Source organism: Papaver somniferum, chromosome 8 (genome assembly GCF_003573695.1).
Source record: "Papaver somniferum cultivar HN1 chromosome 8, ASM357369v1, whole genome shotgun sequence".
Taxonomy (NCBI): domain Eukaryota; kingdom Viridiplantae; phylum Streptophyta; class Magnoliopsida; order Ranunculales; family Papaveraceae; genus Papaver; species Papaver somniferum.
Window position 1 is genome coordinate 80,852,082 of NC_039365.1, and position 18,790 is coordinate 80,870,871.

The window sequence follows — 18,790 nt, forward strand, 5'->3', positions numbered from 1 at the left end:
GCCTGCACGGCAACAAGAAACTGGAGAGGCTTCTCTAATCTTCCCGTGTCCAATTGAAGAGGTAAACGAACTCCTAGAAGCCTGGATCCAAGATGGCGTCATCAAGCTACCTCCTACCAGACATCCTCCAACCGAAGAAGAAATGGGAAATCCAAAATATTGTCGTTACCATAGGTTCGTCAATCACCCCACCAACGATTGCAAGAAATTGAAGCGCATTTTCAAAGAGAAGGTGGATGTAGGAGAACTTCAACTAAGCATTGAGGGAGTCCACAGAGATCCTCTTCCCGTCAGGAGCTGCATGATTTCTGGGGACTCCGTCCACAAAACTGTACAGTCCACGATGGAGCATTTATGTGAGATTCTGTATTTCTCCAAAGAGCAGCGTCAAGACATATTTGCATCCCTCAACCGTGTCGTATCAGGCAAGCAACAATAGGCGAGCTTCCATGAGGGAATTAGAGAGGAGCTGCTTTACCAAAAATAAAAGAGGGGAAATAATAGAAGGAGAAATAAAATTCACGTATGTAAGTTATATGAAAGGAAGAAACTCATCCTTTGGGTCATAAAGGCTGATCAAAGCCTTTTAATATTCGTGGTCGTGGCTGGCATCACCGCCTATGCTCGCCTAAAGCTCGTGGACGTGGCTACTACTACTTATGCTTCTCCTCTCACCCAAGATTCATGGTCGTGGTTACCAAAGCCCATGACCACCATCACCACGCCTCTCCCTGCCGTGCCTGTAGCCACCACTCGTCCCTGCCAAGACTCGTGCCCGTAGTCATCGCTCCTCTCTGTCAAGGATCGTGACCGTAGCCATCCAAGCTCCAGCCAACCTGTTTTTTTCCCCACGAAAACACAGTCTCTTATGATCACAGTTGCTGCCAAGAACCATTGCTGCTCGTTTTTTGATACCAGCCAGAGCTCCACCATAACAAAAAATCAACAACTACAGATAAAGGTAATCTGAACTTCTGCATATTTTATTTTCCCATGGAGGAAGTAATAGAGTCACCAGTACAGAGGCAAGATGGTGATATATTTTTTATGGTAAACCCACCGACCATACAAGATAAAATCATGTAAACCACACCTAGGAACTGAGGCTCAACCCAGAATCCCTTCACTGTCAAGGACCTCTTCAACGAAGAAGAGACGGTCAACCAAGAAATCGTGACAGGGTCACCACTCTTCAAAGATGCAGCGTGAGGATATCATCACCCCCTTGTCTGGAAGGTGTGTGACCAACAAGCAGTATTTGGCTCAACCATCCATAAACGTTGTTGTCAGTGAAGAATCAAAGAGGAAAGTCGCGCCTCAGCAAGCCACAAATATCAACTGCATCATGCTTACCACATCACCTACTCAGAACTCAGTGCCGCCTACCCAAGGACTTCACGAAGCTGCGCATTAACAACCACATCGTCGATATTTCTATATTTCCAATTTCCTATGGAAGAGGTGCATGGGCTGCCAAAAGTTTAGATATAATACAGATCTATCAAGTGCGACTCCCGCCCATTGATCAACAGGTGACGAATCCAAAGGATTGCCGCCTTCGTCAGTTCGTCAACTACTTTACTAACAAATGCAATGGAAGTACATCTTTCAGTAGAAAATAGGCTCAGGATAATTACACCTGGGGACTGCCAGCACATGATACCTTCACTTCCCTCAACCAGGTTATTGTTGATATCAGTATCATCACTGTCAAAGCTTTATGAACCGCAGGAATTTCTCAACATGAAGCCGTACACGTGCATCGAAGACTCCAAAAGTATGTCGCAGAGATATTTTCACATATTCGGCCACTCCATCGGATCTAGCACGCATCTACAACTCCTTGCAATAACGCATTATATTCCCAAGTCATCTCAAAAAGTACATCTCTAATAACCAAATAGAAGTGTAACTGGGGACTGCTCATCGCATCCCATTCCATACAACAATCCAAGGTTCAGAAGATGATTCAAAGGATGTCGCTTGGAACGAATTCCTTGAAGACTTGATATCATCACGTCGGCAACGGAACGCCTCTCAGCTTGTCAACTTCACTCAACAGCTCCAGAAGATTTTGCCCATACAAGCGTTCCCAGCATATCATCATCGCAATCAGAAAAGAAAGAATAGGCCTATGAGCTAAAGAGTCAGAATAAATATAATTTCGTGCCAGTCAATGCTCAGGAATTTAAAGAACATTTTAATTACGACTTAGCAGTCCCGACACCAAACAACTTAAAGTCAAAATCTCTTGCAATTGAGCGCAATGGAGTTTGGTAAATTTTGAAACCCACCGGAGAGGCTGGATGCTCATTTTTTGGAGACAGAACCTTATTCCACATTCCGGAGAGGATCGATGGATTTCACTCAGGATTTGATGAAATTTCAAAACCATGGAAGTTATACGTACAACTAAAATTGATACTTGTTGTTAGAGCATAGCTTGGTTGAACCCACCAAGCGTTGGAATGTCAAGTTTGGTTGTCATATTTTAGTGAATCAAAACTCATGTTATGAGTCACTTGATTATGTACTAGAGTCAACTTCGTATAAGTTAGATTGAAAGTATTAGGATATGAGACATTACAAGTATTGCGAAGACTTGAAGATGTGAAGAAGCAAGGAGATACAACGACAACAATCATCCTTCCACTTGAGGTTAGTGATATTTGACTTGCACTATTTCATTCCCTAACGTATCTTTCAAGTCGTGCATATTGAAAACAAAACTGCGAAGCATGTTTGAACTCTAGATAGACATAGCATTAATGAATACAATACGAGGTTTATTGCTTAACCATTAAAATTTGTAGATAAGACATCGCCATAATCATTTGAATGCTATTGTGATTATGTATGGGTATGAGGTGAGGATTTCATCCTAGGGAACAATGTTTACATATGCTCTAAGGAAGTAAATTCATGAACTTATTGGTTTGTGAATCGAAAAGGAAATCGCCAGGTATTATTAGTTTTGTTATTCATTTCTTATATTATGAACAACCAATATGTGTGATTAGTATAAACGTTCATGACTTGTTGTGTTCTTGGTAAAACTATTCACAAAGGCCCGACTTATGTATTAGTATGACTTTTATTAGTGAAACCGGTCTTAAGTAATCACCTGAGATGGTATGATCGGGTTTGTGATTTTATGTCCGACCAAAACTGGGAAAAGGGGAACCGATCCTAATAAGAGGTGCAGTACATCACAAAGGGGAACCGATCCTTGTATGAGGTGCAACAGGTTTATAGCAGAAAGAGGAACCGATCTTATGGACATGTGCAACACGTTTTTAGGCAAAGGTAAACGGTCCTATGGACATGTGCAAAACATTCAATTTAGATACCATATATATGTGGGGAACCGATCCTAGTACCTAGTCAACCGAATTTTGGAAATCTAGTGTGACTATGCACAATACTCACATGGAGGTAGAACCGAAACTTGTTTTGGTAGAACCGTTAAACCCATGATCTGTGGTTGAATGTTATTTGATCAATCACATAGTTCTTGAAAGTCAGATAAACCACTTCTAAACTTGTTTGGAAGTGTGGCAAATCGGTTTCAAGGTTGTAAGTATGAAAGAGAACTTACAAAGTTAGGATGTCGACATACTTTGAACACGTGCTGTGAATGTTTATTATTTAATTGTTCAAAGTTATTCCTTAATAGCTAAGGAAAGAGAATCCCAGGATCGAAACACAAATAAGTTACGAATCTTTTAATTTATTATTAATTTCATATTTAGGAAAATAAGAATTAGTAATGTGCATTTACTAATTAAAGATTTTCTGAGAGATTTCGATCATTATTTTTGGATAGAGCATTTCCAGGAATTATGGAAACCCAATTTGTTCTTTAATGAATATCTTGAGAATATTTTCGGTTTTGGAAATTCCTTGGTGTTCAAACTTCATAGTCTATAAATACTTGAAGTTTGCATTTCTAGCAAACTAATCCTTCGTAACAGCAAACTACCTCTTGTTGTGCTGCTTCTGGTGAAGCCGCCTCTTCGGAGAGGAGAATAACCTAATTAGGCAAAATATCTTACGGCCGCTCGTTTTAAAGTCTTCTTTGGGATTGAGAAGCTCTATTAGTACCGTTGGTGGGAAACTAGATAATTGCGGTTTATTTTTTGTTTTCGTTGATTTGATTGACTAACGGTGGTTGAAATTTGATTGCACCTAGTTTGTTTATGCTTGAGGATCTTCTCTTATGATATAAGATTCACTCAAACTAGTTCAGGGTTTCGACAGGGATCTTTAGACTGTTTGTAGTTCTAAAGACGATCTTGTGATAATCCATTGTTAACAGACTCCGTTCTGTGCGTGATTGATCACAAGAGATTCAAGTGATTGTGTGCAGGTATTTACTGAAGATATAAGAATATTTGAAGACGAAGAAGATATTGAAGATTTATAATTTGTGGGTTCATAATCTTTGGTGTGCACAATACTTGTTTCGGTAAAAAAGAATCCAATAAATAATCGGTTTTATCCTAGTGATAGATTTGGATTAATTAATTGAGTAGATCGGCATCAACACAATTCTTTGGATTAAGAGTGTTGATCGCAAAATATTAACGATTACTTTTGTAATTGAACATAAGATAGATCTAAGGACCTGACGAAGGAGTTTATGTTAAGATAAACCGAAGATCCTTTGTACGACTCATATCACTTGGTTGAAGAGAGTTGATACCAAACAGATTTGTTTTTTCCTTTATTGTTTGGAATAATAACCAAAGGAATTGTTCCAAGTACGTGACTTATTTATAAGTTGGAGGCGTGGGAATACAAACAGAACTAGGTGAACTATAGGCTTAGTTGCTTGGTCTCAACTATACGAAGTTAGGTGTAATTTTGTGTAGCGGCTTAATCCTGAGAGTAATCAATTCTGGATAAGGTCCCTGGGTTTTTCTACATTTGCGGTTTTCCTCGTTAAGAAAATCTTGTTGTGTCATTTACTTTTATTTTCCGCATTATAATTGTTTTATTATAATTAAAGTAAATCACATAAACGTTCATTCCTATTTACTTGTAATTGAATCTTATTGTGTTTGGTTAAGTCCGAACCATTTTTATCAAGTAAACATACTTCATTGTTGTATTGTCTCGATCTCGTATCCATAGACGATCACACGAAGTGTGAACCGATTAGTTGCATTGTCTCGACTCAGTCCATAGACAATCGCTTTCGGAGAAAGGACTTATAGGTAGAAAAAGTTTAGATTGAGGTATATTTGGGTACCCTCGTCTTTTCAATTGGTATCAGAGCAGGCAAACACGAAAATATCTAACAATCTGTATTTGGTGCGATCCAACCTACAAGAAATTGAATCTATGTCCGATTCAGTTAACGTTATGCAAGCGTATGACTACTCAAAGGTTGAAGATGTTACTACTTTGTTGACTCATGATCCAGAAGTTACGAGAACATCTATGTCTATCTCTGATGAAAGAGAAGATGCTGATAAAGAGTTGGTAAAACTCTTAAAGCCTATAGAATCTCTGTCTTCTAAAGTACTTATTTTAAAGACAAAGTCAAATCTTCTTAAACAGGAGATCAGAGAAAAATATATTCAACTGAACTGTCTAGCCAAAGAGAAAATGGATTTGACTGTCAAACTAGAGGCTCTTGGTAAATCTTTTACAAATAAAGAGACACGTCCTATGATTCTAACTAATGATGCTGTTGTGATTTCTTCTGATGAGGAAACTAAAAGTCCTTTCTCGACTTCTACAGAATGTGATAAAACCAGTTTAATCACATCTGAAACAGATCAAGATGATGGTAGTTTTCCTAACTACATCAAGTTAGAAGAGGATGAGAAACCTGCTTCTAGATCTACTGATGATCAAACGAAATCTTGTCCAAAGGAAACTTTGAACTGATTCCGTGATGGTGATCTTAAGGAATAAAATTTTCAGTCACTTGACAGGAAACTTATACTTCTTCAACATACGGTGGCAAAATTTTTGAAGGAATTTTCTTGTCTTAAAAATCTTAAAGGCCATTCCTCAGTAGAAAGACAGATTATACCACATCCCAATAAGATCAACTCAAAAGAGTCAGAGGAAATAGTTGATAATCGCTTCTGTAAAAAAGTTCCTCCTCATCCATATCGAAATAATTCTAGTTTTGATGAAGAACGACTCCAAAAGGAAGGGAAAGGGAGAATCTCTGCCAAAAGAAACAATCAGGAATTTCCGATAGTTGATTCAGACAATCACACTAATGTGGAAAATAAGGAAGTTCTTAGAATGAGAAAATCTTATGAAAATCTCATTGAAAGAATTAAGAGAGATTTATCTATCTCTGAAAATCTCACATTAGTACAGTTTCTCCACATAATCATATCTCTAGAGTTAGAAAAGATCATCGTCTTGGGAGAAATTATTTTGGGCAGAAATACCCGAAGAGAAACGTGAACTATGTTTCTGATATTCACTGTAAGCTTGAAAAAGCTTACTCCGATGCAACTTAGTTGTATCAAAATTGTGCATTCTCATCCATTTCCGTGCTCATAAACTTGGATGGGAAAGGCACAATAAAACAGGAGCACTTTTGTTTTGTGTAGTTGTTTATTAGAAAAATTCTGTGACACTTTATGGATAGCTGCGAATTCATGGATGTCAGAAAAATGTTCATGTTTAACATGATCTTCCAAAAAAAGGTTTTATTTAGAATTTTCGAATTTTAATAAACCTTCCAGATTGAGAAGTTCGGACTAAGGAAACGGAATATATTCTTTAATATTTTCGGATTCTCCTGAGGTCTTTTGGTCCGAAAGCTGTCTCTTTTAAAAAGAGAAACTGTCTCGTGTCTGTATTCTGAAACCCTGATCAATCCTTTTATATCTATTTATACATAATCGAGCATGCCTCTTGATAAGCATGTAAATGCTATATTTTATATCCATATTTATATTATTTAGGACTCGATATCCTGGATAATAACATTGCTTTGAACTATTTGTAGGAAATACAAGTGTACAAGTGAATTCTGCTCTTTCGGAGAATAAATGACTAAATTGAGAGTTAAACGTTGTTTACGATGAAAACGACTAATTGTGGTCGGCCTGGTATTCCTATATATCAACAACCATTCAAGTTACTCAAACACATGGAGCCATCAGGGGAAAGTGAGACGTGTCGATCCATTTACCAAATTTCATTTCTTATACCAAAGCAAGAGGATCTCGAGCAGAGCACTCTTTGGTGGGACTTTAGTGTTCTTTCAAACACATATGTTAAGTAAATGGAGAACATAGACAGAGAGGGAAAGTATCAAAAGCTACTGTCGGGGTTCTCGCCGTCGGCGACCAAGGGTGAATGAGATTAACAACTGCAGTTCTGCCGTGAATTTGTGATCGTGATGAAGGTCCAAGAAATGTTTTCAGAAACAAGACAATCATGGAGCTGATGATGTTGGTTCTGCTTACACAGGGAGTTAAGAGAGTTTTTGAACACATGGGTTCCTCTGTGATCCGAACTGGTGTTTCCATTGTTACAGGGTATGATGAACTAGTTCACCTGTAGTTGATGGAGGTGTTGTGGACGGAAGAATAATGGTTGTGGTCGTTGATGTAGGAAACTAAGAAGCTGTTGTTGCATTAAGGTCAGTGGTAATGGTTCTAGTGCTTTCTACAACAACAATTGAGATTGGGTTGAGCTTGTGTAGCTCCATGAGATTTACAAGGGAAGACGAAATAATGTTAGCGCCATTGTTGTGCGACTGTGAACTCAGTTGGCGTTATTACAGTCCATGGAGTTATTGGTGGTTGTTATGGCCGTGTATGCATGAAAACAGATGGAATCAAGTTCCATGAACTGTTGGTGGTTAGTGTAACAAAGCAACATCGAAGCAGATAGTTGGTTTGCCGGCGAAGGGAAATGATTGCAGTCGATGGTGATGGCTGGTTGGAGTTCAGATTGCATGGCTGAGGTTGGAATGAGAATGAATCTGGGTGATGAAGCTACATGCTAACTGATTTGGTTGGATTCAGTTGAAGGAATTAATTGCAGACGATAATGGTGTTGCTGCTGATAGATGGAGGACATGACTACTGGTGCGCTGTACTTAGGTTTGTGGAGCTAATGAGAAATGGAAGAGTCATGAAATAAGCCGTCGCTGGATTCAAAGGGCTCTGGATGTTGGGTTGATTTGAGCTGTTCGCAAGAAAGTGAAGTTATGGCAGGAAGGTGCTTAGCCAACAGAAAGTGGTGCTGTAGACGGAGTGGATTGGGCGATGAGAGATTTGGCTCTTACTGTGAGATCTCGAGAGTTTAGTTTGCAGCTGCGGAGTCAGTCATGCCCGGAACGAGTAGAAGATGGCTGAAGACGCTAACCGATTTGCAAACGGATGGACAGAATAAGTTGGTACTGCTGTGACCGGAAGAGAAGGTAACAGACGGTTAGATTTTGGTGCTGGCCAGAGAGACAGAACATGGGGTTAGGTATTGATCGAGTTATAGAAAGAGTTCGAACTTGGCCTGAATTTAGAAGCCGATGGTGGACTGGGCCTTGGAAGATGCGAGAGAGGTCTCTTCTTCGCGGAAACACTTATATAAAAAAAAGGTAGAGAGACGGAAAAAAAAAAGGCGAACTGGGATTCTTTGGTGGAGCGTGGCTACACAGCCGTTTGACGCGAAATAGGGTTTGCAATTGGTGTTTCTGTTCCTTTGATTAGTTTGTACTTTTGATTTCAATTTGTTTATGGCTTTTGAGAAAATCATGTCTTGCTAGATTTTTTGTAACTAGGGTTCATGATTGAAATCACTTTAGGGTATTAGACTATTTTTAATTGAATTGAATTATGAGGCACTAGATCATTATGATTTGAATTGATTAATCTTTGAATATTGTTTATTTGATTGATTGGAAAATGAGTTGTTGCATTGTCGGTTCTATAAACCTATGTGCGTAATTGGAAGTCTTACAAATATTTTTGGTCTCATTATTTGATAGTCCATACTTGGGTTAAATCCTTTGATGAGTTATGCTTAGACTAGTCAAACTATATTTGCGAATTAATATTTAGTTTCATATAATTTTCTCGCTGACGCAATTTGATGGTGCATGCTTGGATTTATTCTTTTGATGCGCTATGCTTAAAGTATACCAGTGACATTTGCGACTCTATGCTTATAATAGGTGATGCCAATAGAACAAAAGATAAATATATATTCATGATTATGTTTCATTTGAGTAATTGAAGAAAAATAGTGGTGCATTTCATAAAACCCTCGTCACCGACACTCATATCCTTGGTTACGTTTTTGTTATTTTGCTTTCATTGTTTCTTAAACTTCTAAAATATTGAATTTTATTGGTTAGCTTTTGGTATTAATTAGTACTAGTATTTTCACACTCCTCGTGGGAACGACCTGTACTTGTCATTGTCTACTAGTTAGACACTGTGCACTTGCAGTATCTTATTGTAGGTTTCCGAACCTACCAAGTTTTTGGCGCCGCTGCCGGGGAATGGTTGCATAATACACTCTGATTGATATCAATTTTTGTATATAACTTGTTTTTATTTTTGTTTATAATTTATTTTTCTTTTTCTTTTAGATTTCTTTTAGTTCTTTTTATGCAGTTTGTTTGAATATTTTCCAGGTACATTAGTCTGAAGTGCTATAGGCGAAAAGATGCACTCGCAAAGATTTTGCAAGAGCCATTTGGAAGATCCACTAGAGGTTTGCTTAGCTCATTTTGGGTATGATTTTGATGATGATAGTGTTATTTGTGAAGTCAATGCCTTATTAGACTCCACACCACTGCTAGACACTAATAAATGGAAGCCCAAACTAGAACCTCTAGTTTTAGCTCGAGCTTCGACTAGTTCCATCAGTCGAGAAAGCTCCGACTTTGACCCTTAAGCTATCAAGTTATGATTGTTTTCATCTTGGTGATATTAATAATGAAATTGTTGTGGATGATAATGGGTCTATTAGTTATGATATTATTGCTCCATTGAGCCCTTGTTCCACGGATGAATTTGAGCCAATATTTGTTCGTTTGTCTCATTTTGTTGAATTTGAACCAATATCCGTGGAAGTTATTTATGTTGATTTAGAGCCTGATTTAGGGCACGCACCTCTGCAAGAAGCTATTGAACAGTTTATATCTCATTCTGTGAATGATTTACATATCCCGACAATGCATGGCTTGATTACTAAAGATTATTTTATAAGGGAAATGGGTTCACATATATTTTTGGATGAATATAGTGTTTGCAGGTGCATCTTTTCAGCCGACCGGACTAGTTGGGTTGATCCCCAACTTTTCAGACTCTATATATATGAGTGGCAGTTTACTTTGGGGTACCAACCTCAATTTTTTTGAGAACGTGTTACTGGCAAGCAGGGAAACAAATAGCTTTCGCTTCATGGGAGTCAACCCATCAGATTTTTTCTCTTTACTCTATCTTTCACTTGTTTTCTATTGCATATTATAAATTTCCCATCTTAATTTTTACATTGGATGACTCAATTACATTGAGGAAAATGTAATGTTTAAGTATGGGGGTGTGGCACTTTCGTTAGGATTTATCTTTTTTTTTTTTAAAGATTAATTTTTTTTTTGAATATTATGACCAGCTGTGTAACGGGAAAAAAAGGTTATTATCATTATAATTTTTAGGGTTATGACCAGTTGTGTAACGGGTCTTGTGTATGGTATTTATTATGACCAGCTGTGTAGCGGGTCTAACTCTCTCTTATGATATGACCAGTTGTGTAGCGGGTCAATTCTTTATTTTGCTCGAGGACTAGCAAAATATAAGTGTGGGAGTGTTGATAAGCATGTAAATGTTATATTTTATACCCATATTTATATTATCTAGGACTCGATATCCTAGTTAATAACATTGTTTTGAGCTATTTGTAGAAAGTACAAGTGTACAAGTGAATTCTGCTCTTTCGGAGAATAAATGACTAAATTGGGAGTTAAACGGTGTTTGCGATGAAAACGACTAATTGTGGTTGGCCTGGTATACGTATGTATCAACAACCATTCAAGTTACTCAAAACACATGGAGCCATCAGGGGAAAGTGAGACGTGTCGATCCATTTACCAAATTTCATTTCTTATACCACAGCAAGAGGATCTCGAGCAGAGCACTATTTGGTGGGACTTTAGTGTTCTTTCAAACACAGATGTTAAGTAAATGGAGAACATAGACAGAGGGAAAGCATCAAAAGCTACTGTCGGGGTTCTCGCCGTCGGCGACCAAGGGTGAATGAGATTAACAACTGCAGTCCTGCCGTGAATTTGTGATCGTGATGAAGGTCCAAGAAATGTTTTCAGAAACAAGACAATCATGGAGCTGATGATGTTGGTTCTGCTTACACAGGGAGTTAAGAGAGTTTTTGAACACATGGGTTCCTCTGTGATTCGAACTGGTGTTTCCATTGTTGCAGGGTATGATGAACTGGTTCACCTGCAGTTGATGGAGGTGTTGTGGCCGGAAGAATAATGGTTGTGGTCGTTGATGGAGGAAACTAAGAAGCTGTTGTTGCATTAAGGTCAGTGGTAATGGTTCTAGTTCTTTCTACAACAACAGTTGAGATTGGGTTGAGCTTGTGTAGCTCCATGAGATTTACAAGGGAAGACGAAATAATGCTATCGTCATTGTTGTGCGACTGTGAACTCAGTGGCGTTATTACATTCCGTGGATTTATTGGTGGTTGTTATGGCCGTGTATGCATGAAAACAGATGGAATCAAGTTCCATGAACTGTTGGTGGTTAGTGCAACAAAGCAACATCGAAGCAGATAGTTGGTTTGCCGGCGAAGGGAAATAATTGCAGTCGATGGTGATAGCTGGTTGGAGTTCAGATTCTGTGCATGGCTGAGTTTGGAATGAGAATGAATCTGGGTGATGAAGCTACATGCTAACTGATTTGGTTGGATTCAGTTGAAGGAATTAATTGCAGACGATAATGGTGTTGCTGCTGATAGATGGAGGACATGACTACCTGGCGCGCTGTACTTAGGTTTGTGGAGCTAATGAGAAATGGAAGAGTCATGAAATAAGCCGTCGCTGTATTCAAAGGGCTCTGGATGTTGGGTTGATTTGAGCTGTTCGCAAAATTATGGCAGGAAGGTGCTTATCCAGCAGAAAGTGGTGCTGTAGACGGAGTGGATTGGGCGATGGGAGATTTGGCTCTTACTGTGAGATCTTGAGAGTTTAGTTTGCAGCTGCGGAGTCAGTCAGGCCCGGAACGAGTGAAAGATGGCTGAAGACGCTAACCGATTTGCAAACGGATGGACATAATAAGTTGGTATTGCTGTGGCCGGAAGAGAAGGTAACGGACGGTTAGATTTTGGTGCTGGCCAGAGAGACAGAACATGGGGTTAGGTATTGATCGGGTTATAGAAAGAGTTCGAACTTGGCCTGAATTTGGAAGCGGATGGCGGACTGGGCCTTGGAAGATGCGAGAGAGGTCTCTTCTTCGCGGAAACACTTGTATAAAAAAAAGGTAGAGAGACTGAAAAAAAAGAGGCCGGACTCGGATTCTTTGGAGGAGCGCGGCTACACAGCCGTTTGACAGGAAATAGGGTTTGCAATTGGTGTTTCTTTTCCTTTGATTAGTTTGTCCTTTTGATTTCAATTTGTTTATGGCTTTTGAGAAAGTCATGTCTTGCTAGATTTCTTTGTAACTAGGGTTCATGATTGAAACCATTTTGGGGTATTAGATTATTTTTAATTTAATTGAATTATGAAGTAATAGACCATTATGATTTGAATTGATTAATCTTTGAATATTGTTTATTTGATTGATTGGAAAATGAGTTGTTGCATTGCCGGTTCTAGAAACCTATGTGCGTAATTGGTAGTCTTACAAATATTTTCGGTCTCATTATTTGATAGTCCATTCTTGGGTTAAATCCTTTGATGGGTTATGCTTAGAATAGTCAAACAATATTTGTGAATTAATATTTAGTTTCGTATAATTTTCTCGCTGGCGCAATTTGATGGTGCATGCTTGGATTTATTCTTTTGATGCACTATGCTTAAGGTATACCAGTGACATTTGCGACTCTATGCTTATAATAGGTGATGTCAATAGAACAAAAGATAAATATATATTCATGACTATGTTTCATTTGAGTAATTGAAGAGAAATATTGGTGGATTTCATAACACCCTAGTTACCGACACTCATATCCTTGGTTACGTTTTTGTTATTTTGCTTTCATTGTTTCTTAAACTTCTGAAATATTGAATTTTATTGGTTAGATTTTGGTATTCATTAGTTGTAGTATTTTCACACTCCTTGTGGGAACGACCCGTACTTTCCATTGTCTACTATTTAGACATTGTGCACTTGCAGTATTTTATTGTAGGTTTCCGAACCTACCACCTCCGATAACTCGCAGTGTCTCAAAGACTAATATGGAGGAAGCTCAAAAGGTTAAGGATTGTCAAGGAATCAATACACAGAGGAAAAAAGAAAGGTATATCAAATATCATGTCTGATTATGATTCCGATAGTTCAGTTGGATCAAAAGATGAGTCATGTCTGTTGGCCTACAAACTAGAAGATCCAACCAAAACCAAGTGGATTCATTCTGATAGTATGATTGACTATATCCAAGGTTTTGAAGAACTGATAACCAACCTTATTATAACGGTTCAAAATCAAGATTGGCTCAAAGATAAGATTGAGGAAACAAAAGATGATATTGCTAATATGAAGATTCAAGTTGAAAAACTTGAGAAACAAGAGGTGGTTGCGGACAAGTCTCTTGAGACATGCTTTAAGAGTTTGAAGACTGAAGAGACCTCAGTGGACAACAAGAGCACCACTAGAGATTAAGTTATATGCTGTAATACTTAATCCAGTAAAATAGACATCAATTTTTGATTTCTTTCAATGATTGTATTGGTCTATTTTGAATAAAATTATTTGATTTATAATTTTTCTTGTGATAGTTTTCGGTTTACATAACCTGTGCTTGAATGCTTTTATCTTATTGCTATGTATGTTTATGGGATGTTTGATTTCGGTTTTACTATCTTAATATTCGATCTCATATGTTGTGAACCCTTGTGTTTTGGGTGACTTTTTGATTTAGCAGGATTAAGTTCTAGCCCATGTTGGTAGGCTTTATCAAAGAAGCATGAGGGGTTCTGGTAGAAACAATATGTGAAAAAGTCACAATATGTTGAATCAGTTTTGGTTTATCATAAAAGCATATGTGTTTCGATGGTTTTCAACTTTTACTTGAATTATTAAAATCGATTTTCAACCTTTCTCTGGTAAAGGTTGTTTGTTGTTATTCTTTTGTTTTTGCATAAGGATGACAACAGGATGATATTTTGATATCAATTCTCCCTGGACGAAGACGCAAACTTATTGGAGAAGTGGATGCGAAATTTGGGGTAACAATCTTGTTAGTTAATTGTTTTCGTGTTTAAGAAAAGCCTGAGTTTATTTCATATATATTTATTGCTTTTTCTTAACAAAATTTTGGTACAATTGATGTTTATTCCATTATGTGTGTATGGATGTATGTGTGATTCAATTGGTTCCGGTTAAGAAAAACTATTGTTATCTTGCTTTATTGTGTGGTATCAATTGTTTAGGCTTACAAAATTTGGGTGCTATTGCGGTGCTATAATGTCTATGTTTTTTCAATTGGTTCCGGTTGAGGTGAATAATTATGCAAGTTGATCTATTTGGTTTGTATGAATTATTTATGTCTTAACGAAATAAAAGGTTTACGTGATGAGTTGTTTAGTCCAATTCGATTCCGGATTAGAGAAACTAAGTTAATTCTGATATTAGTTAGACTTATCGAAGTGAGGTTTAGGTTATTCAAGTCTAATCGAATGCCTTAACAATAAATGCTAGTTAACTAACCTAGTACTTGTCTTGTTTAAAATTGAAAAGTCTAAGTTTATGGATAATTAGAACCTGATGAGAAAAATAGAGTTATCTTTATTTTGGTCTTATCGAATAAGCGATTGTTTTTGTACAATCAGTTTAGCAAAGGAACTAAGACGCTTAGTTGATTTTTGGTTTGCTAAACTAAAATGGAAAAATTGTTTCGGACAATTGTTTCCTTGGTAACATATCAAAATAAAACAACTTGTAATTTCGGTTTTGATATTGGTTATCAGAACATGGTGTATGGAACCCTCGTGCTTAACTCTACAGGTTGAAAGTATATTTTGAGATTTGTAAGATTCTTTTCGTGTTGTCCTTTATTTTTTTCGTTTCTTTGTCATTTTGTAACAAAAAGGGGGAGAAATATATGGAGTAAACAAGTGATGCTGGCATTGATTTTATATTGATTGGTATCGCTAAGGAAAAGAACATTGGTTCTTAAATGTTTAATCTAAACGAAAGAGTGAAAGCACAGACTAAGGGGGAGTAATATATCATATTAAGTAGTATAACAAAGAAGTTCGGATTAAATATCTACCTATCTTCCTTAGGGGGAGTATTAGATTTGTTATTATAATGTCAACATCGACATTTTTGAGGATTGAATGTATGCAGATTACTGTGCTGTTGAATTCGGGAATCAAGCGTATGTGTAATGAATTCTTGTAATTTGTTTATCCATATGATGTAAAAGTTTTTTCACCAAAATTGACAAAGGGGGAGATTGTTAGAGCATAGCTCGGTTGAACCCACCAAGCGTTGGTATGTCAAGTTTGGTTGTCATATTTTAGTGAATCAAAACTTATGTTAAGAGTCGCTTGATTATGTACTAAAGTCAACTTCGTATAGGTTAGCTTGAAAATATTAGGATATGAGACATTACAAGTATTGCGAAGACTTGAAGATGTGAAGAAGCAAGGATCTACAACGACAACAATCATCCTTCAACTCGAGGTTAGTGATATTTGACTTGAACTGTTTCATTCCCTAATGTATCTTTCAAGTCGTGCATATTGAAAACATAACTGCGAAGCATATTTGAACTCTAGATAGACATAGTATTAAGGAATACAATACGAGGTTTATTGCTTAACCATTAAACTTTGTAAATAAGACATCACCGTAATCATTTGAATGTTAATGTGATTATGTATGGGTATGAGGTGAGGATTTCATCATAGGGAACAATGTTTACATGTGTTCTAAGGAAGTAAATTCACGAACTTGGTGTGTGAATCGAAAAGGAAATCACTAGGTGTTATTGGTTTTTTTATTCATTGATTATATTATGAACAACCAATATGTGTGATTAGTAGAACCGTTCATGACTTGTTGTGTTCTTGATAAAACTATTCACAAAGGCCTGACTTATGTATTGGTATGTCTTTTATTAGTAAAACCGATCTTAAGTAATCACCTGAGATGGTATGATCGGGTTTGTGATTTTATGTCTGACCAAAACTGGAAAAAGGGGAACCGATCCTAGTAAGAGGTGCAGTACATCACAAAGGGGAACCGATCCTTGTATGAGGTGCAACAGGTTTATAGCAGAAAGGGGAACCGATCTTATGGACATGTGCAACACGTTTTTAGGCAAAGGGGAACCGATCCTATGGACATGTGCAACACATTCAAGCTAGATACCATATATAGGTGGATAACCGATCCTAGTACCCAGTCAACCGAATTTTGGAAATCTAGTGTGACTATGCACAGTACTCACATGGAGGTAGAATCGAAACTTGCTTTGGTAGAACCGTTAAACCCATGATTTGTGATTGAATGTTATTTGATCAATCACATAGTTCTTGAAATTCAGATGAACCAATTCTAAACTTGTTTGGAAGTGTGGAAAATCGGTTTCAAGGTTGTAAGTATGAAAGAGAACTTACAAAGTTAGGATGTCGACTTACTTTGAACACGTGCTGTGAATGTTTATTATTTAATTGTTCAAATTTATTCCTTAATATCTAAGGGAAGATAATCCTAGGATCGAAACACAAATAAGTTAAGAATCTTTTAATTAAGGTTATTAATTTCATTTTTAGGAAAATAAGAATTAGTAGTGTGCATTTACTAATTAAAGATTTCCTGAGAGATTTCGATCATTATTTCTGGACAGAGCATTTCCACGAATTATGGAAACCGAATTTGTTCCTTAATGAATATCTTGAGAATATTTTTGGTTTTGGAAATTCCTTGGTGTCCAAACTTCCTACTCTATAAATACTTGAATTTTGAATTTCTAGCAAACTAAACCTTCATAACAGCAAACTACCTCTTGTTGTGCTGATACTGGTGAAGCCGCCTATTCGGAGAGGAGAGTAACCTAATTAGGCGAAATCTCTTACGACCACTCGTTTTAGAGTCTTCTTTGGGATTGAGAAGCTTTATTAGTACCGTTGGTGGGAAACTAGATAATTATGGTTTATCTTTTGTTTTCGTTGATTTAATTGACTAACGATGGTTGAACTTTGATTGCACCTAGTTTGTTTATGCTTGAGGATCTTCTCTTCTGATATAAGATTCACTCAAACTAGTTCAGAGTTTCGACAGGGATCTTTAGACGGTTTGTAGTTGTAAAGACGATCTTGTGATAACCCATTGTTAACAGACTCCGTTCTGTGCATGATTGATCACAAGAGCTTCAAGTGATTGTGTGCAGGTATTTGTTGAAGATCTAAGAAGATTTGAAGACGAAGAAGATATTGAAGATTTCTGATTTGTGGGTTCATAATCTTTGGTGTTCACAATACTTGTTTCGGTAAAAAGAGGATCCAATTAATAATCGGTTTTATCCTTATAATAGAATTGGATTGATTAATTGAGTAGATCGGCATCAACACAATTCTTTGGATTAAGAATGTTGATCGCAAAATCTTAACGATTACTTTGGTAATTGAACATAAGATAGATTTAAGGACCTGACGAAGGAGTTTATGTTAAGATAAACAGAAGAGCCTTTGTCCGACTCATATCACTTGGTTGAAGAGAGTTGATACCAAACAGATTTGTGGTTCCTTACTGTTTGGAATACGAACCAAAGGAATTGTTCCAAGTACGTGACTTATTTATAAGTTGAAGGCGTGGGAATACAGACGGAACTAGGTGAACTACAGGTTTAGTTGCTTGGTCTCAACTATACGAAGTTAGGTGTAATTTTGTGTAGCGGATTAATCCTGAGAGTATTCAATTTTGGACAAGGTCCCGGGGTTTTTCTGCATTTTCGGCTTTCCTCATTAACAAAATCTTGTTGTGTCATTTACTTTTATTTTCTACATTATAATTGTTTTATTAAAATTAAAATAAATCACACAAACGTTAATTCCTATTTACTTGATAAGTGAATCCTATTGTGTTTGGTTAAGTCCGAACCTTTTTTATCAAGTAAACATACTTCGTTGTTGTATTTTCTCGATCTCGTATCCATAGACGATCACAGGAATTGTGAACCGATTAGTTGCATTCTCTCGACTCATTTCATAGATAATCACTTTCGGAGAAAGGACTTATAGGTAGGAAAATTTATAGATTGAGGTATATTTGGATACCCTCGTTTTTTCACTTGCATAAATAAGAAAGAACAAGATGTACTTATCTTGCTGCCGACGATTGGCACGCTCGTGATAGAGCTGCTAATAGTGACGAAGAGGAGCCGGCTGTTACAGACGAAAGCACGGAGCAAGACGAGCAACAAAAATGGAAAAGGGTTGATACCCCTTTTTATACAAACAGAGTTTCCAGAAAAAAAATTCTCTTTTGCTCCACAAACGGGAATAGATGGTTGGTCCCATAACACTCATACCCCATAGCCGAACTAGCTATACGCTACTACGAAGACTACTGTCCGCGCGGTCTCGTTGCTGAAGGATGATTAGAATTTT